The sequence below is a fragment of the Equus caballus genome, chromosome 9, assembly GCF_041296265.1.
Source record: "Equus caballus isolate H_3958 breed thoroughbred chromosome 9, TB-T2T, whole genome shotgun sequence".
Taxonomy (NCBI): Eukaryota; Metazoa; Chordata; class Mammalia; order Perissodactyla; family Equidae; genus Equus; species Equus caballus.
This window is the reverse complement of record NC_091692.1, coordinates 81210178-81231441: the sequence shown is the minus strand read 5'-3', so window position 1 is coordinate 81231441 and position 21264 is coordinate 81210178. Positions and strand designations below refer to the sequence as shown.

The 21264-nt window shown below is 45.9% G+C and overlaps 1 long non-coding RNA gene across 1 annotated transcript; it reads right to left on the bottom strand.

Moving 5' to 3' along the window:
- Positions 1 to 300: 300 nt before the first annotated feature.
- On the bottom strand, positions 301 to 20655 carry LOC138915449 (uncharacterized). Its single transcript, XR_011421393.1, has 2 exons — positions 20516 to 20655; positions 301 to 2944 (listed from the first exon to the last, which is right to left on the bottom strand). It is a non-coding gene; the product is annotated as an uncharacterized lncRNA (long non-coding RNA).
- Between the last annotated feature and the right edge of the window lie 609 nt (positions 20656 to 21264).

Genomic DNA, 21264 nt, shown 5'->3' with positions numbered 1-21264 from the left:
GGATAAAGAAGCAGAAAAGAAGAATGACCCTAGATCCTCGATGAGCCCCTAGAGCTGATGTACCAACCTCAGAATGCCTTCCTCCAGAGTTCTTAAGTGAGATAATAAATGCTTGAGTATTTAAGCCGCTGTTAATCAGGTATCACTCGCAGCCCAAAGCATCCCTAATTGATTCAATGATATTATCTATTGTTATCATTGGCTCCAAGCTCCCATCGTTGTTCTGTGACTTGGAGCAGGAAGCCACACTTCTGAGTACCAAAGGGCTTTATCAGGGGCATTACCATGGACAAGACCTTACACAGTAAAGTTGAGCCTCTCTTCTATTTCCCACAAAGTCCTCCTCTGCAAAGGACCCCAGCACAATCAGCAAATGAGGGGCCCTTAACGCCTCATGGATCAGAAAATGCTTCTCAGAGAGTCCTCTGGTACGACACTGTATTTGCAGCCCCCTTGGCAATCCCGTGCCCCATGTGTCTCATATGCTGTCTGCAGACCGTTCTGGGTTGTATCCTGGGCATTCTGCTCTGCCTCCATGGAAGAACTCCTCCTGATTCTCAGAACCAGGTTTCACAACTGCCCACGAGGGCAGAGGCGAGATCTGAACATGTGAGCAAATGCATAGAAAATGCTTAGCACAGGGGCCAGTACCTAGAGCTTCCTCAACAAAAGGCAGCTATTGTTATCATGATCACGACCATTATCATTATGTGACACAGCTGCCATCGCTTCTAAATTCAGCTTTTCCACAAAGGGGGAGACAGGCCCTGTACTTCCAAGTCCACCCACTCTCTGTGACTTAGAGCTTAGGAGTCCTTCTGACTTGGTATGGTCCCAGGGTGGGAGGTGAATCGTAGGTTCTGGCAGGTGAGCAGGTGCCCGACAGGTTACATGGAGAAAGAGGCAGGCGGGACCTAGACCGACCCTTGAGAAGCTGAGTCAGGGCCATGGCAAAGAATCACACCCTATCTTCCCAATCTGGGCTGAAAGTCAAGATGAATTTTATATTATTCATCACCCAACAAGTATTTATTGAGGTCCCTGGCAAGAGCTCAAAATCGTACTGTAAAATTCCCCTGGAAAAGAAGGGAGACAGCGGGATATATACTGCAGAAGGGATTTATGGCTGGATTCAAGGCGATTATTCCGGGAAAACATCCTCAGGTTTCAGCCATTCACTTTCCTGGAATTCTAACGGAGGTACCAAGCTGCAAGAGCCCAAAAGACACACACCAAGCTGCCCAGAGAGCTCTCCTCTAAAACGCACACTGCAGCTCTATAAGCAGACCGGTCCACTCAACGAGTGACGCTGTGGTGGGACTCCCTTTCATTTGGTGTCAAAGCCATGAAAAATCTCCTCATGCGCTGGGTTTCCACCCAGCCCCAGTGAGGAGACACCCCGATGCGTGGGATAGTCAAAGAGTGCAGGACTGCAGCCAGGAGACCTGATCTCCGTCTGGGCCGCCCCATTGAATTGCTGCACAACTCCAGGCAGGTGACTGAGCCTCCCTGGACCCCGTCTCCCCATCTCTCAAGTGACAGGGGCTGGACTCAATGACTCCTATGATGGTTAATTTTATGCATCAACCTGGCTGGACCACAGTGCCCAGGTATGTGGTCTAACATTCTGGATATTTCTGTGAGGGTGTTTTTGGATGAGATTAACATTGAATCTGTGGACTTTGAGTAAAGCAGCTTACCCTCCGTAAGGGAGGTGGGGCTCATCCAGTCTGTTGAAGGCCTGAATAGAACAAAGACTGACCTCCCCTGACCAAGAGGGAATTCCACCAGGAAATGGCCTTTGGACTCAAACTGCATCTCTTCCCTGGGTCTCTAGCCTGCCTGCCAGCCTACCCTGCAGATTTATTTTAGACTCACCAAGCCTCCACAGTTGCAGAAGCCAATTCCTTAAAATTAAAAAAAAAAAAAGTATACATATGTGTGTCCATGTGTTTGCATCCTGTTGGTTCTGTTTGTCTGGAGAACCATAACTAATACAACCCCCAAACTCCTTTCCAGGTGTAAGATGCTGGGAGTCTGAATGGCCACAGAGAGGAAAGTATGCGCGTTTCTCAGCCTGCAGCTCCTCGGGGCAGGGATGTCAGAGTGATCAGGACAATGTCCTCTTTCAGGAGGACTTGTGCAATGGGCGTCCTCGGCACAGCAATAAATACCAGTAGTTCCACAACTGGTACACCAAGTACTGTGCGGGTATGGAGAGAGATAAATTGATATGAGTGCAGCCAAGAGGAAATGCAAAAGGGGAGGGTATGAAGACAGCTTCACATTCCACCAGTTTTGCCATCTTCTGCAGGGACCTCCCCGGCTACTTGCCACATTATGATGCTGTTATTCCAGGGGCAGGAAGCAGGTTCTCTACTGGTGATTGATGAGGTGTTGCTATAGAGCGGAGCATCTGCCACAGAGGAAACAGGGAGACTGTCTCTGCAAGACACCATCCAGGGGAAGGCGGGAGGGAGGGAGAGCAGGAGCAGGCTGATGCTGAAATCCATCTGAGGACCACAGCGGCTCAGAGAAGCCTGCCCCACACCAGCTGTTGTCTGGAAGCCCCAGGACCCTTTCACGCCTCTCCTTTGACACACTTTGAGCAGATCTCGGCCACGGCTTTCAGACCTAGAGAGACCACAGATGGCAGATGGCAGCTCCTTCTCATCCTCCTTTGCTGTCTCTTCTTCCTCCTTAAGTCCTGTGTCTCCCATGTTCCAGCCAAGGTCCTCTTCCCTCCTAGTCTACGCCTTCCTAGGTTGTTTCATCTATGCGCAAGGCTCTAATTACCACCCCTGAGCGGCTGCACCCCAAATCTAGACACCCAGTCCTTCTTCTCTCCTGGGGTCCTGACAAGCTCCTCTAGAATGTAAGCCCCATGAAAGCAAGGATGGTCATCTCTTGTTCTCTGCTGCCTCTCCAGCTTCTGGAACAGTTCCTGGAACATAAGTGATGATTAATAAATATCTGTTGAATCAGTGAATGAACCTGCCTCCCACAGCCTTTAGACATCTCCACCTCGGCTTGCTTGGACTCACCATGTATAAAACCCAACTCTTGGTCTCCCCTCAAAACCTGGGCCCCCTCTTGTGTTCCCCATTTTGTTGATTCCCTCCACCATCCATTTCCTTGCTAGTCCCCAAATCAGGGCGCCATCTGTGTCTCCTTTGTTCTCCATCGCCTCCGACTTCAATGAGTCTCCAGGTGCTACCTTCTTAGTATTAATTACTGTTCGCTTTTCTCTTTCTCCACCTGGACTGAGGAATGAGACACCCTCATTCTTGTTGTATTAGTCATCTGTTTACTCTTCTGCTTCTCTGACTAAACCAAAAGTCATGTGACAGCAAAGACCTGAGGTAGTGACATTTTCTGTTTGTGTGTGGTGGGGGGATTCCCAGAATCTGAATATCCTCTTCTTATTTGGGGAAAATCCTCCACTGAGTGCGAGTTGGTGAGAGGCTGGGGCTCAACTCCCCCTACAGAAGCCAAGGGAGCCGGACATACCCTCCCCTGCAGTCATAACCACATGACCGGCCTCACCCAATCAGAGACCTCTGCCCAGGAGTTAAAAGCTGGAGGGAGGAAAGCAAAGAAGCAGGTTTATTCAGAGCTCATTCATGCTCTAGCCGTCGGTGGTGGCTGTCCCAGGGGGTGGTGCCGTCAGTGAGTCCTAACCAGCAGACTGCCCCTGGGCTGGGCCCTTGGCTGTGTTCTCTGCAGCCTGGCTCCTTTGGTCTCTGCCATTGCCCAAGCCCTGCTCTCCAGCTTCCCGTCACTCTGAGAAGTGACCAGTATCCTTCTGACACATCCCTTTTATAAATAAGTTTAGCTAGAGTCAGCTTCCAGGCTGTAAGTAAGAACTCTGAGTAACATACCTGCTCTCATCTGTCTCCTAACCCCGGCATCTAGCAGAGTGCCTGGTAGCTGATAGGTAGTCAGGGTGTGAAGGAAAGAGGTGGGGGAGGGAGGGAGAGGGGAAGACAGCCATTCTCATTCTTTCTGGCCCTTTGGCTACTTCCCACATGGGGAGCTTGGAAGTAGGGAAAGAAGACTTGGGAAAGTATGGACCAACTCCATAATTATAATGTATATTAACATATTTAAATTTAATATTATAATAAGTATAATATTGAATATATTATAATATAGACTATATGAGTCTCAGGGGGGTGTTTTAGCACTAGGACTCTCCTCTTTCTTCTCTGGCTATACCTGGGAGTCCTCAGGGAGGGTGAGAAAATATGCCATCCCCAGGCCTGAGAAATCACTAATATTCAACATCCTCCAGGCAGAAGGCTGATAGCAAAGCTTCACTTTCTGGGATGACAGTGACTCCAACACGACCACTAGTCAGAGAAGGGAGAGCAAGGGAAGAAAGGAGAGGGGTCTGAGTGGTTAGGGAGAGAGAGATGCGAGAGGGAGCTGAGAATCTGGGAAGGCACATGAATAGGGCCTATAAAATTCCCATGCTTTATAAAAACCAGCTGAGAGCACAAATTGGTATAAGTTTCCGAAAATCACTGTGGCATTGGCTTTGACCCAGTAATTCCACTTCTAAGCATCTGTCTTAAGGAAGCAATCAGAAATATGGACAATGATTTATGTACAAAAATAGCCATGTTGATGTTATTTATAACCAGAAAGAAATCAGAAGCCACTTAATGTTCAATGTTAAGGAAATAGCTAAGTGAAACATGTCTCATCGATACAATGGAATGTTAGGCCGCCATTAAAAATCATGCTCACAAAGAGGTGGTAAAGCTATGGGGAAACATGGTGACAGAATGTTATGCAGAAAAGACAAGCTACATGCAAAACCATGTTTGTAGAACTTGACTGCAAACAAATAAAGGAAAACATCTGTGTTAGAACAAAGACTAGAAAGAAACTGCCAAAGTATTAATAGGGATTGTCTCTACATTGCAGGATTATGGGGTTTTTTTCTTCAGTAACTTTTCTGTAGTTTTCAACGAGTCAATATTAATTTGTTGATCAAGAAAGAGCAAATACAACAGCAAAATGCAAGAATAAAAATTAAAATTAGGGGCAGCCTAGTGGCACAGCAGTTAAGTTTGCACGTTCCACTTCGGCAGCCTGGGGTTCGCCAGTTGGGATCCTGGGTGCGGACCTGGCACCGCTTGGCAAGCCATGCTGTGGTAGGCATCCCACATATAAAGTAGAGGAAGATGGGCACAGATGTTAGCTCAGGGCCGGTCTTCCTCAGCAAAAAAGAGGAGGGTTGGCGGCAGATGTTAGCTCAGGGCTAATCTTCCTCAAAAAGAAAATAATTAAAATTAGGTAACCAATGCCAACACTCATAGAAACTACCATATTTTGGTTTTGAATTCACAACCCCATTGGTTGATTCTGAGGCTAGAGAAATCTTACTTTCTGCCCCAATCACTTTACTTCCACCTGCCTCCTTGCTCCTCAGGCGAGATTAGAAATGAAGCTTCTGCTATCTCATTGACCCAGGCATGCAGCCCCTCCTTTCCCCCGTGGTTCCTGTCCCTTTCTCTCACTCCAGCTTCCTCCCACCTCCTCACAGACTCCTGCAGTGGATGCAACACCCCTGACGCACCGGTGACACTTCTAAGGGGCTCCTCTCTCCAGTGGGTGTGTCTCTGAAAGGATGTGACAAAATAATTATATTCAGTAAATAGGATGTCTGGGACATGTTTGGATCATCCACCACTTGCAAAGATTGGGATAACAAGCCAGGACTTACCAGGACTCGCTCATTCCATCTAGACTCTGAACTCTGAGCTGTTGCTACAGGACCTACCCCTTTGTCAACAGGTCCAGCACCTTAGCACATGTAACACAAATGGGCATGTGCATCCCGTTGTGGAATTAATACATTTTCTAACCAAATATAGAATTACTCTTTACTCAATAAATAGTGCAACCTTTTTATTAATCTCGGTTTCTTCTTGAGATGACATAAATGTTAGAGCAAAGCTCATGTACGTAATTTAAATACCCTCATCACTATTATACAGCCAAATTCAACTAATCCTCAGGTCTGCTCCAGCTTGTTCTGAATTATGTATAAAAAGTCTACCTAGAGGAAGCAGCGTGGAAGTGTTACCAGGAGCCAGGTAGATGGTCAAGTAAATGATACTATTTTAATCGAGAGAAATTATTTTAAGGAAGCCAAAAGTATATTTGCCTAATGGTGGAATACGGTTTGTTGGCAACAGTCTGATGAAGAAAATACTTTGGCTTACCTTCCAAGGGAAAGCAAAACAAATCAAAACAAAAACTAGTCCTCTTGTCACTTTCCCAGGGCTGGGAAATGGAAACCCACTGAAATTTCTACCTAATGACTTGGCCTGCCCAGAATTTGCCCCGTGTGCTTTCAAAGGGTTGTCCTCTTGAGGCTGGCTGTGGTGAATGTGGCACCATCAAGAAGTGACTCTGCAAACACAAAAATGTGGCAGAGAAAGAAGAGGAAAAGAGAGGTAGAAAGTAAGGTAGCTGTGCTGACTTTCAGCTACAACCATAAGATGCCAGGAGATATTGTCCAATTGATAAATGATATTGACAGATCAAAAAATAAAGGTGTAATAACATTTAGATTTATGGTGGTAATCATAACACTAATTTATAAAAAATTAATATCAGAAGGGCGGGTAGCACGTCCCTCTAGAAAGTGGGGTGGTGGGGTCGGGGGCAAGCAGAAAGCCTTTTAATGTCATATATACCTTTCCATACTATCTGAACTTAAATCAGGAACACGTATTATTACTATAATAGAAAAATAAAAGAACCGAAAATTATAAAAATGTCTAGAAAAATTTTAAAATATGTCTATTTATCTATCTATGTGTATGCTTGTGCGTGTACATACACATGTGTACTTGGAAACATGCATATACATGAATATATGCACACATGAATATACCCATCCACCCTTCCAGATATTGTTGTTTTCCTTTGAGGGTGTTTGTAAAGCTCATATAGGTACCTATTTTCAGGCAGTTCATGTTGTCTTTTAATCAAGATCTGCATGCTTTCAGAAAAAAAAGAAGTGATTCTAATCAAAGATCCTTCTATTGTAGGTGGAGAGAGAAAGACATCCCTCCACTAACATTTATGCAGCAGCTACAAGTCCCAGAAGACACAGTGCGAGGCCTTGAGACGCAGGGATGAATAACTCCAAGGCCTTCTGATGAGGATGAGGGACAAGAATGTAAATGGCCAACTAATAAAAACTGACGTAAAGGGCAATTCCTCGAGACAAGGCAGCGAGAGGCGCCAAATCACAGGCGTGAGCTCTTCCTTGGGGTGTTCTGGGAGGCAGAAACTTGAAGTTACTTCCACTTGTCTGGAGGTTTGGGACCAGAAAGATGCCTCCCTCAGTTTCCCCCTCCGTCCGTCGTCCTGCTCCAGCCAGATGAAGGCCAAAGCAGAGCCCAGGGGTCCAGACACAAGGAGAAGTCCTTCCCCGGCTCTGCTCCCCTAGAACCCGGTTATTTTAGGAACGAGAGGACATTTTTGGCCTTCCTAGGGCCTAGATCCCCGGAAGTCTGGGCTGACAAGTGAGTCCTATTCTTTCTCATGAACCGAGGGCTTCTGAAAACAAGCGACAAACAAGTGGCCCTATGCATACAAAAGGTCGTGGAAATTTCCCCAGTAACCAGTGAAATGGCAATCTGGTGCTTCCATTTTTACTCATCAGATTGGCAAAATTCCTGAAGACTGAGGAAATCCAGTGTCATTGGGGATGTGAGAAAAGGACCCTCCCACTCGCTGCTGGCTGGAGTATAAACTGGCTTAATCTCCTGGGAGGGCCATTGGAAGCACCTATAAAAAGTTCAAATGCAAATGCTTCAACCCAAAACTCCACGAAGATACATGGACAGGGATAACCTTGCCAAGGATATATGAGCAAAAGGCTCACATAGACGTTTACAATAGCAGAAAACTGTAAACAACCTAAATGCCCATCAATAAAGCAATGGTAAACTCGACTACGACACATCCAGACTAGGGAACACCATGCGCAACAGTTAGAAATAGAAAGGCAGACCCCTTTGTCTAGTCATGGGTATAACGATAAGCAAAGAATGCAAGTATCATAATAGTAGAGTGTGATCTTATTTATATTTTTAAATATATACATGCTGTGTGAATGCACATGTATAAAAGAGACTGGTTGCCTCTCCTTTGTTTTCTAAAATTTTACCACATGTATTTATATTTCACTTACTGAATCTTTTTAAAGCGAAAAAAAATAAGAGTATTTTAAAAGATGGCAATAGAAGGTGAAAGAATTTTTAAGTCAAGGGAGACAGCTGGCTGCCGAGAGCCCTAATCGGTCAATTTGGCACAAGCCAGGTGTTGGTCTTCCACCTGACAGGCTAAGAGACCTGATTACATCATCCTGGTTTAGTCTCTCAGCAGCAGATGCAGACTAACCAAGCTTGCAAGACAATGAGGGAGAAAGACCAATTTGTCATTGACAGCAAGGTTTTTCAACGTCAACACTAATGATGTTTTGGGCTGGATAATCCTTGGCTGTGTGTGGTGGGGGCATTATGGCATGTTCAGCAGCTTCCCTGGCCTCTACTCGCCAGATGCCTCTATCACACCCCTCCCCCTAGTCGTGAAGACCCAAAATGTCTCCAGACCTTGCCCAATGTCCCCTTGGGGATATTGCCAGAATCATCCCCAGCTGAGAACCACTGATTTGCAGTGAGAAATACAACTGCCAAGAAAGCCAGATGCTGTCACTGCAGGAAAACAACGTGGACAACCAAATTACAACAGAAGGTTCCTTGGAGAGCAGGAAGTCAGAACAAAGGCAGTTTTTAAAAAAATATATCTGATTTGAATATTTCATGGCTTTGACCTGGGCTAGTCTGAGGCACCTTCCTCCCCGCAGGGCGATCCCTGCCCCTGGACTTTGGTCTCTCCATTCAGGCCCACACTGAGTCATGGTTCCCCTTCGAGCCACACTTTTTTCCCAGAGACATCAATGTTGTCAATTGTGTCAATGCTTCTCAAACACGCCAATAGCCTGGAACAGCAGAAGAGCGTAAACCCCCAGAAGCAGGTGACCTCCGAGGGAGGCACAACCCCACCGGCCCCACCACAAGCACATCATTTTTTGCAGTTGTGTTTCATCTTGAAAGTCCACATGAGTTTGCCTTCTGCTCTATATTGTGTGTATATATTTATTTTAACAAAAAGCAAATAAGTTTCCAAAATCCTAAAGAGTAAACTTTGGAAAGGTACACAAGTTGATCCTGTGGCTTCATGCACATTCCCAGATATAAAGAATGGACCACATTCTGCTCTTCCTCGTTTCATCCAAAGAGAATCTCTCAATGAGCTTGAAAAAGGAGTTCCTTGGGGAATCATCTTTCTCTAGGGTGCCTCCTGCATCCATCTGATTTCAAGTGCACTGTGTACGCTCCCAGATCTAAGGAAAGCCCTCCTCTGCACTGAGGAGCTCACAGCTTCGGCCCCAGCTGAGCTCCAGCCGCATGAGCTCCAGCAGCAACATCAACAAGGCCTACGCCGGCAGATTCCAGTTAAGATGACCAGTGGCTCCTTTTGGTTTCAAGCAAGACAGCCTCTCGAGATTTTTTTTTTTTCCGAGAAATTTCTCTTAGCAAGAAAAAAATCAAGAGAAAAAAAAAGCGTGGGAGGCTCTATTTCTGAATCAGACTTCCTTGGGGTTTTATCTTCTCATTTAAATGACTCCATGTGTCAACGGGGTGAGGGGAAAGGATCTTAAATATGGAAGTATGTTTCAATAATGGCTCCTCTAAAGCGTGTATCCAGACTGACTTTTGCAGGGGACGGAGCTCTTCGGGATGTATCAGACAAAGAAAAAACAGGGTGGGGAGAGGTGCTTAAGAAACGCTCATCGTCGCTTGTCAGCCTTCTGAAGTCACGGTGCTGAAGCCTGTGGGGTTGGGTCAGGTCTAGTGTTTTCTGATAGAAACACTTTGAGACTGAAGTCAGGAGTTCATAAGTCTCATTTCAGTGTCTTTGGGAAGCCTGAATTCTCTTCTTATTCCCAACTCTCCTCTTCCAATCCCTACTTTATTTATATGCTGTAAATACAAAAACTGAGAAAGAACAGAACTAGACAGATCCCTTTTCTTCTGATTCTTCCCAAAACTAGAATGGAATCTCATCTTTTCCTGTTGCCTTCCTTACCCAATTCTATATGCAGGTCTGCAGTCCTCACATCCTTAAACAGTTTCTTAGTAGAACAAGATTTTCTATTTTTACATTTTCCTTTAAAAACAACCAAGAGGGGCCGGCCTGGTGGTGCAGCGGCTAAGTGCGCATGTTCCACTTCAGCAGCCCGGGGTTCGCTGGTTTAGATCCCGGGTGCGGACATGGCACCGCTTGGCAAGCCATGCTGTGGTAGGCGTCCCACATATAAAGTGGAGGAAGATGGGCATGGATGTTAGCTCAGGGCCAGTCTTCCTCAGCAAAAAGAGGAGGATTGGTAGCAGATGTTAGCTCAGGGTTAATCTTCCTCAAAAAAAGACCAAGAGAAATGGGTTTTGGATTTTCACCTTTTCTTCCCTTCTGATTGTGGACTGCAACCTCAATCCTCCTATGCATCCTCAGTGCCCTGTTAACTGGGGAAGAAAGACCCAAAATGATGGCAAATTTGAAGCCCTCTGGAAAGTTAGGTTTATGCACAGAGAAACATGGTGTTGGTTCCTGCAGTTTCCAGGCTCCTGGAAAAAAAGCTTAGTCTCACCAGGGACTATTTACACAGAGAGGAGGCGGGGAGAGATGAGAGGCACAGTTCTGGGAGATCGTGTTCCACGTTAAGCAAAGTGATGCTCAGCACCAATTAGGTGGCATGCCAGAGCAGAAAAGTAATCCAGCCCACTGTAGCCCATAAGAGAAATGAGATGGGAAAAGGTCACACCACCACCAGGCCGGAGTAAGGGTGTCTGTTTTGGAGACGGGCAGCTGGGACTTGAACCCCAGCTCTGCCATTGTATTCACTGCAAGTTACTTTGCCTCTTTCTGCTTTAATTTTCTCATATGCAAAATGGCCATAATCGCATTGATTCGTTCAGCAAATGTTTATGAACGCGTCGTTGTGTTAGGAAAAACTCAGTCTTTCCTCCCGTGTTTCCCCTTTACTCCCACACTATGACCACACTCACAACACTTCTGACACCAGATGTGTGTGGGTTTTCCCCACGACAGGCAATTCTGCAACCAGCTGAATTGCAACCAGCCGGCTGTCCTACAATTAAACTCAATTCTGACACTATCTACCTGGAGAGAGTGTCAGCTCCCATAGTTAAGGGCTCAGTCCCATGAGATGTCCCCCATACCCCGCCCCACTTCAGATGCCAATTGAAAGAAGTAGATCCACAGGTTACCCGCAACCTCTGTCCGACTTCGCTACAAATCGGAGAGTCCCACAACCTCCTCCCCTTTGGATTTGGTTATTTGCTAGAGCAGCTCACAGAACTCAGGGAAACACATTTATGAGTTTATCAAGGAATATGATAAAGGATGTAGATGAACAGCCAGAGGAAGCCGTACATAGGGCGAGGTCTGGGAGGGTCCAGAGCACAAGAGCTGCTGTCCCGTGGACCTGGGCTGTGCCATCCTCCCAGTACACAGATATGTGCACCAACATGGAAGTTCCCCGAACCCCTTACTATTGGGATTCTACGGCGCCTTCCTCACATGGGCCTGATCAATTATTAACTCCATTTCCAGCCCCTCTCGCCACTCTGGAGGACGGGAGGTGGGGTTGAAAATCCCAAGCTTCTAATTACGGCTTAGTCACCTCCACCCAGGAGCTCACCCAGAGTCACCTCATTAGAACAAAAGATGCTCCCAGTGCTCTTATCACTTAGGAATTTACAATGGTTTCAGGAGCTCTGTGCCAGAAGCCAGGGGCAAAGACCAATATATATATTTTATATTGTCTCACAGTAATATACACCAAGACACTCTTCTAGGTGCTGGAGGTGGGGTGGGGCAGCGGTGAGCAAAACATTCCTAGTCATTGCTCTTGGGGAGTTTACATCCTAGGAAGGAGTGCCAAGCAATAAAGAAATATGTAATAATGTACACCTGAAATTTGCACAATGCTATAAGGCAATATGACCTCAATAAAATAATTTTCTTAACAAAAGGAACATGTAGGATAATTTCCATAACAAATGCTATGAAGAAAATAAAACAGAATGTGGTGTGATAGAAAGTGATGGGGCAAAGGGTATGAAGAAGAAACAACGGAGACGATGCATGAATGACGGGAACACACCAGCCATGTGAAGAACAGGAGAAGCGCATTCTGGCGGAGCCTACTTCAGAGGGTAGTTCATCAGGACTCAATGAGAGAAAGTATGGAAAACCAAGTACAAGTACAACAAGTACAGTACCAGACGCAACAAATATAAGTTACTCAACAAACAGAGGCACTCATTATGATTCAGAGGGCTTGGCAAAGTTCCCTGAATCAGATCATGGGGCAGCTGGGAGGGGGAATGTCAAGGACATCGGGAAGGACATTGAAGCCGGGGAGTTGAGTGGGTAGCCTCAACCAGGGAGGCCAGATGGAGCAAAGGAGTCATGGGAGGCTGAGAAGAAGACCCCGGAGATCTGGAGAGCTCATGCCACATCTTGAAGGACCAGCCAGGATGCACTCCGCTTCCCTCAAATTACCCCGACCCCTGTGACTTGAGTTTGCCCCCACTGGCCTGCAGGTAGCCTTCCTCTCAGCAGGCTCTACCCGTGTACCTCCCTCCCGATGCCTGGGCTGCCTCTGCCCAGCTTGTCCTGGGCTCTTGGGCAGGAGGCGGGCAAACAAGTCAAAGAGCATGTGTCTGACCTCCCTGTTTTGTAGATAAGGAAACTGGGGCCCAGAGAGGTGATGCGATGCGAGCAGGGAATGCAACTACTCCCTCAGCCTTGGCTGAACACCGTGCCTACCCCAGGCGAGAAGATTGTCTTCTTCCACTTGGCTCCCTCTACTCTGCTCCTCAGCTTAAGAGGTGACGTGCACAGAACAGTATGAGAGACGGGGACACCCACCCAGCCAAACAACCCTGGTCACCCATGGGGTCACTGATGTCACAGTGGGAATATCCCTCACACGCAGTGCACCTAGGTTTGCAGAACTGTCAGAAGTATTTGGGGGGCAGGTTGTGGGTGGGGATGGAGAGGAGGCCATGTCATTATCACCATCAGGGATACTGACTGAGCCAGCCATGTACACAGTAGGGCAGGATGTCAGAGTGCAGCCCTAGAAAGCAGATCTGGTCAAATGAACAATTCAATCATCCAAAGAGTGTTGATGGTATAGCTTCAAACACAGAACTGCAGAGGAACCCAAGAGAAGTAGTGATACCCACTTCCGTGTGCAAATTGCTTTCCTGTTCCTCATCCCCAGGTTTACAGAGGAGACAACCACAGCCCAAAGAGATTATCTGAGACGTTATGACTCCATGCTCCGCTCTCAGAGAAGTCAAAGCCCATGATTTTCGAGGATGCCTTCCATCTGTGGGGAACACAAGGATCCCATGCAGAAAACAATGAGAGAACAGCACAACATGCACAGTACCACCCCAGGAGGGCCTGCTGGTCAGTGCTCCAGACTTTTGAACGACTTTCTGGACAACATAATGTTCTTTTCATCTGTAGGCTTTTGCACATACCATTTCCTCTGCCTGAAAGCCTATTCCTCACTCCTCTCCCCACCATGACCTGCATTTACCTAGCTACACCCCATTCATTTTGGACCAGCTTAAATACCACCTCCTCCAGGAAGCCTTCTCTGACACCCATTGTTTGGTGCCCCATCCAGGTGCCTCCTTGGCACCTGATGCCTCTTAGATCATTCACCAATCACATTGTCCTATAATGACTTGATTGTATTTCTGTCTCCCCCATTAGACTATTAGACTATGTTTCATGATGGCAGAAACTACATTGTATTTGCTGTTATACCCCCGGCCCCAATAGACTCTCAATAAGTGGTCATTTACAGAACCATGAACAGGAGCAGAGCTCACAGAGCGGGGAAGCTCACTGGCCGGGATGTTTATTCCACAGCAGACTCTCACTCTGAGAGCTCCAGGCCTCTTATGGCTTGTTCCCTCTCTTTTAGGAATTTCTACTCTCCCTCACTGTCAACAACTCCATGTTAGTCAGATGAGATCTGGATAATGCCAACCCATTCCGGAGCCAGCCAGCTCCTCTCTGCAGACTGGGCACCAGGCCATCTGATTTTCTCCCCTTCACTGGCATGAGAGGTCCAAAGGCAGCCAGCAACTCAGTCTTGGGAATGTTTGGCCTTTCCAAGGCCTTGGGATTAGAGTCTAAAAATCTGATCCAGGGAGACAAGCTAACAACCCATCCCCCTATTGATTGCCGGGGACTCCTTGCTTTCGCTGAGCAACCTGGGCCCACCTGCCTCTTCTCTCTCGTTCTGCCAGTTCTTTATCACCATTTGTAGGTTACTTTTTATTTTTGACAGCAGTCCTATGTATAGGCTATGGTGGATATCTTTCGAGGTATCTGCCCAGTTTATGTGACTCTTTAGGCATACCACTTACTGGCATACCTCATATCCTGTCCCCTCACCAGTGTTGGCTGGACCAGGATTGGACACCTGAACCAACTGGAGCTGATCACATTCTCCCACCCAGGACGTGGCACTAAGAGAGGCTCGTTCAGTCTGAGTCTGTCTCTTACACGGAGATGATGTAAACTAAGGAGCTATATGGTAGCCTTCTCTTGCTTACTAAGTAGACTGGGAAGCATGAAAGTTCTGCAGAGAAAGAAGAAGGAACCAGAGACACTGGATTAAGACATCTGGGTTAGTTTTTTTGTTCCCAGTTGCAGCCCATTTCTGAGGCGCAGTCTCATTCCTTCCCGTAGGTATGTCTTCTGCTTTCAACAGTTATCCACTGAGCGCCCCTGTGCCAAACGTGAGGGTCTAAGCACTTGGTCTAAGTGGTGGAAAAAAATAGACATAATCCCTACCCTCATAGAGTATGTAATCTAATTAACCAAATAATACAAAATGAAATATGTAATCACAAACTGGTTTAAATGCTATGAAACAAAAATACAGGGTGATTTAAAAATATGTAACAGGAAGACCTGACCTAGTCTAGACAATCAAGGAAGGCTTCCCGGAGGGAGTGACATTTGGACGAATTCATGAAACAGAGAAGCTCTGATGGAATGGTGAGATGATTCCTGAACCAAACCAATGCAGTAGAGCCAGGGTTTCAGGACAGAGGTGACCATGGCAGAGTAAACTTACCAGTCAACAGGGAGGATACTGGGCCCTCCACAGACTGAGGAAGGGGAATTCAAGTCAATCTTATCTAGATCTTAAAAGGCAAGATGATGTCTGGGTCCATCTGATTTAATCGCTTGGGTTGTACTTGAGGATTGGGGGCTTTTATTTTTATTTATTTATTTATTTATTTATTTATTTGTAAATGAATTTTTTTGATAGTTTTTTCATTTTTTTTTATTTTTATTTTTTTTTTGGATGTACATCATATTTCAAATTCTGTGTAGATTACATCATGTTCACCACCCGAACACTAATTATAGTGCATCCCCTCACATGTGACCCTAATCACCTCTTTTGCCCTCCCCCCTCCCCCCTTCCCCAATGGTAACCACCAATCCAATCTCCAATGCTATGTGGGGTTTTTTTTTGTCGTTTTTATCTCCTACATATGAGTGAGATCATACGGTATTTGACTTTCTCCCTCTGACTTATTTCACTCATCATAATACCCTCAAGGTCCATCCATGTTGTCACAAATGGCCAGATTTTGTCATTTCTTATGGCTGAGTAGTAGTCCATCGTGTATAAATACCACATCTTCTTTATCCATTTGTCCCTTGATGGTCACCTAGGTTGCTTCCATGTCTTGGCTATTGTGTATAATGCCACAATGAACATAGGGGTGCAAGTATCTTTATGCCTTTGTGTTTTCAAACTCATCAGATGATTCTAACATGTTGCTACAGTGGAGAACCACTGACTTCTGGACCACAATGAGAGTCTAGCTAACAGCAAAACCATGGCTTGGGAGCAGTCCCCATTCTCGTAGTCATATAACTTCTCCAGCATCATTGACTGACCCGTTCCTGTGATCAAATCTTGCACACTCTGTGTCATAACTCGTGAGGCCCCTGCCTTGTGGCATGCTGAGAACTTAGACAAAAAAAAATGGAGAGTGACCCTGAGCCATCCTGGTGTGATTTACCCTCTTTAACTAGGAGCGAAGAAGAGCTCAGATTCCAGGGAAAACAAATAGAAGTAAGGCCGAGAAAGAGATGGATGAAGACAGCTGGCCTGGGGTAAAGCTTACAGAACAGAGAACAATCCTCCTTAGCCACCTAGACTCAGTGCTTATCGCAGAATACCGAGAACTTGGGAGGCAGAAAACCAAGCAAGGGCATCCCTGAAGTCTTGCACGAGAGCCTGAGAAAGGCATAGTGCCAGTGGTTGCAGCAGAGGTGTGCTGGCAAATGTTTAACAACCCACTCCTGGGGAAAAGCCCTGATACGTAATGTTTGCCCATCTCTGAATTGTAAATACTCCCACCATGGCCAATTTCAAGTTACCAACGTGACATCATTGAAAGCGGAGCTGGGAAGAGATGCCCACAGTTGGTACCCATGAGCTGGTGTTCACCAGCTCCAGCACAGCCCTGGCCACAGCAGTAACCTGAATGAGTTTTGTAAGCTGGTGTCATCCAGGAATTCTGGGTATCTAACACTCAGATTTAATTTTTCAAATATGTAATAAATAGCGCTGTTACTTAACATTCTAAAATAAGAGAGAGGGAAGGCTATTTCTACTCTACTCTCCTTGCCTTCTAAGAGGGTGAATCTCAAAAAGGATGTGTCTGGACGGCTGGAGAAGCTACCAAAGCTCGTGGGAGAATATTCACGAAGGGAGGAGAGATGAGGTTGCTCGTGTTGAGAGAGGAATTTTGGGGAAAGAACAAAGATGCTTAAAAAGGGAATCTTTTTCTCTCTTTTTTTTTTTTTGAGTTTCGCTGTGTGGTGTGTACAATTATCATCCAGATTTCCCTAAGAAATCTTCGGTAAAGTCTGCATTTCTCACCAAAACTTTTGGCATTCAATTTGATTTGAAGGAGGGATCCGGGAAAGTGCTGAGTTTGGTCTCAAAGTGGGTGCAGAGTGAGAGAAGGGGCTGCCCAAAGGGACACAGTCACATTCAGATTAGATGGAAAATACAAATAACAACACAGCAACAGTAACAACGCCACTTGCTAACCACCAACCACATGTCTGGCACTTCTATACTCACTTTATAAATATTAACCCATTTAATTGCACAACACCCCTGTATGGTAGGAACTAGACAGATTAGCAACTGATTTGAACCCAGACAGGTTGCTTGCCTGAGCTTGATTAATTCACAATACGACCGCTCAGTGAAGTATATGGGTACGGTGTATCTTTTTAGATAAACAGTATATATTTCAATATGGAACACCTTAGATCTTTGTGGCTAGAACACCTGATCTATAATTCAGATACTCCCAGGAGAGCTAGAAACCTCATAGCCCTTTTGGCAAACCCTGCTTTGAAGTGAAATGAAAGCCTCACATGACTGTAACGGAGGGTTCAGGCATCAGTCAGGGAGTTGAATGTTTCCTTTCTGGGGCTCCTGAAATCACTATAGAAATATATTGTGCACCAGCTGCATACAATCCAATTCAACAGACATTATTATTCAAGAAACAGTGATGAGGATGACAGTTTCATGTGTCTCACCCAGCCAGGGGGACAGGGCAGGGAGTGGAGAGGAAAAGCAAGTACATCCTTAACTCTGTGACAGGGGAGAGTGGAGTAGGGGCATGAAAAGCACGTAAATAAGTGCAGCTCAGAGCGTGGCACGGAAATCACGAGCAACTTCATGGGCTGATAAAGTCGGGGCTTGACTTTAAGGGAATCCAACAGGCACAGGAGGTGGGAGAGTGAGGGCACTCCAGGCAGAGGGAAAAGCCCCAGCAAAGGGGCAGAGGTGGCACAGACCAAGGCAAGGAGCAGGACCACAGGCACAAGGAGGGAGCATAAGGCACGGAAAGCAGAAGCCATTCTCAGGGAGCTCACAGTCTCCTCCAGATTGTTTTATCATAATAAAACTATGATGTAAAATATATTGAAGTCATTATGAAAATCTGAGAAGTCAACAGGACTATTTTCATTTTGACCAAATAAATAGCACCTCAAAATTTAAATAAAAATAACCATACTTCCCCTAACCTTAATTCACAATAATAATTAACAAACCAGTTTTTTGAGACTTAAAATTTAAAAAGCAGAGTAGTCACTCTGCACAGATCTGTGACACACTCAGTTCATGTAATAAGCACCTCCCCCTTTTCTCCACTTCCCCATCTCAATGTTTCCATCCTTCCCCCGGCTTAGTTCTTGAGGCTCCATATGCCCTCAGCCGCTCTGCGTTCCCTTCCATGTTGTCCTTTCAAGGTTGTACTTTCCTGATGGTGTCTTTTCTTTCTGAAGTTGTCCCTTCTGTGTTCCAGGCTCTCAGAGTCTGAGGGAACCCTAATTTGGAGCCCAAGTGTTGATGGTTAATTATGATCTTCAATGGGAATATATTAGCTCCAAACCAAAAGTGCAGTTATCAACAAAAATAATCCCCAACTAACCTATAAATCAAAATTGGGGTAAGTTTATTATGAGCCAGATCTGAGGGCTAGCTTAGCCCAGGGCCTTCCTTCCCCAAGGAATCACATGGGATTGAAATATCCCTTTTACAATAGTCAGGAGACTGCTCTGTGGGCACAGCGATTGATGGACACAGCAGGTAGTAGGTCTGCTGTCTCAGTGGACACAGCAGGTAGCCTGTCTGTTGTCTCGAGCTGGGGGTCACAGGGTGAGCACAGCAATCAATTCCTAGCCTAGGGAGAGATGCTTATCCTTAAGGAAATGCCAATGTGGGGGAAGTTGCATCTTTATCTTAAGGCCATTTGTTCTTGCCTTTGGGACATAACAAATGCTTAAAGCAGATATACAACGCATGCTCAACGGACATGCCAGGCCCTTTTGGGAAAAAAACAAGGTTAGGCCAAATTAGGTTTACATCAAATGGCTTCCTCATACAGTCCAATATCCTATTGTTTGCCATTTGTTTGTCACAGGTAATGGGAAAATTTCAGGCCAATAAGGGATGTTGGGGCAGAGTCTTCCAATTTCCCTGAAATCACACCCAATAGGACACCCGTCCTTCCACCTCCAGGGCTGGCAGGGGTTGGAGAAATTTCTTTCAGAAACCTTAGGTTCAGTTTCATAAAGGAGAAGGCAGAACATGGCTACAGTGTCCTCTGTGCCCCTCTGTGCCCTGTTCCATGTTTTCCTTCCTCCCTGAGGAAACACAGAGATGCTTTTGGAATGTAATTCTAGATAACTCAGGCTATCAAGTTACATTTCATCTGGCAACCCAGACTGGCTGGATGAGCCAGCAGAAAAGGGAGACGGGAGGTGGGGGAGGGAGGAAAAAGCCACCAGGAGAGCAGGGTAAAAAGGAAGGTGATGACAAGAGGAGCTTTTGGAGGCGAAGACCTGGAAACCTGGACCCAGCAGGTTCAGCTTCTGAGCGCAGTGTCCGTCTGAAGGCCAAGGGCACTGCCAACAGCCCTATGGGAATCTCCAGCATTTCCTAATTGCCTTGGCCAGAGTCCACCACAACTCATATCTCTAGGCATTTCACTGTTTACGGAGCCCTTCCCAGACAGAATGCCTCACACAGCCCTGGGTCAAGGACCCCTGCTGTTAATATCCCTATTACACAGATGAGTAAACTGAGGCTGGGAAATCCAGTGATGCGCCCAAGTGAGTAAGAAGGGAAACTGGGCCTTCACTCTAGGTCCACTCATTTTAAAGCCAACCCTCTCCCACCTGCTCTTCTCTCTTCTCTACTACCATGGTCAAGTGACTATCCCGAATTCTCTTTGATTCCTTTTAGCTGGTGTCATCTCAGCATCTACTGTGAACAAGTATCTGGTATTAGGAGATGTCACAGGAAATAAAGAAATGGGAAAACAATTATCCTCTCCTCTCAAGTTACTCACAAACTTGAGAGATTTTGAAATAATGATGCAGAGCCTTCTGGCCCACGTGTTTTCAAACACAACCATGGACTTCTCTCTCCTTCAGAATTTCACCCTACTGTCATTCACTCAACAAGTGTTAATGGAGCCCCTGCTCTGTGCCAGGCCCTGTCCTGGGTGCTGAGTTTGCTATGTGGACAGGACAGTTAAGACCCTGCTCTCATGAAGCTTGCATTCTAATGGCAGGAGACAAGTCAGAAACCAGGAAAATAAATAAACAAGCGTGTGTTGAAACTGAAACAGATGCAAACAGAGCTTCTCTTGGGTAAAAACAAGCTCAGATCATATGCATGTCAGGCTGAGCTTTGCAAATCAGCCTACAATCTTCTAAATTAATCCCGAGCTCATTCTCTATTTACCAGATCACACAGAAACAAGTCCTCTTGTTACAAAACCACAGAAGACACCACGAGAGAGCCCAGTCAAGAATCAAACAGGGACGGACTGTTGCAAGACCAAAGGAAAGATGTTTCTGCTAATAAACCACAGCTCCACCTTCAAGGTGGTGGTGGAGGCCGAGCCTGAGAAAAGGGCACATTCTCTCATGTTGGCATGATCTGGGAAGATTACATTATCATTACGACTCCAGGGTCGAATTGGAGATGCTTGTAAATCAAAATTAAATTAGGCATTCAGTATCACAAGCAAGGATTTTAGCTTCCAGGATGTCAACATGTGTTTGTTCACATATGGTTTTATATTTCAAAAGATAATACCGTCTGAAGCTAGCCCAGCCCGCCCCATGGAGAGTGTTGTGTCTTTGAACTTGATGCATTTGACATCCACTGTGCTCATTTGGCAATTAAGCCGGCACCACCCGTGACCTCGAATGCTGTCTTGCTTTGCTCCTTATCTCTTCCAGTGTTGAACTTCTCATGCATGATGACTCATCTACCAACTGGTCTACCGGGATCACTTCTCACCCTGTGCTCTTTTAACCTTTCCCTATAAAACAGCCTTCATTTGGTCCACCATTTGTTGAATGCCTACTAAGCACTTGGCACTGCATCAGACATCAGGGAGGTAGCCTTCTGCGAGATGACAGTCTACAGGGTGAGACAGACATTAGCTATCACTCAAATGAGTCTATAGTTATATGTTACGGATC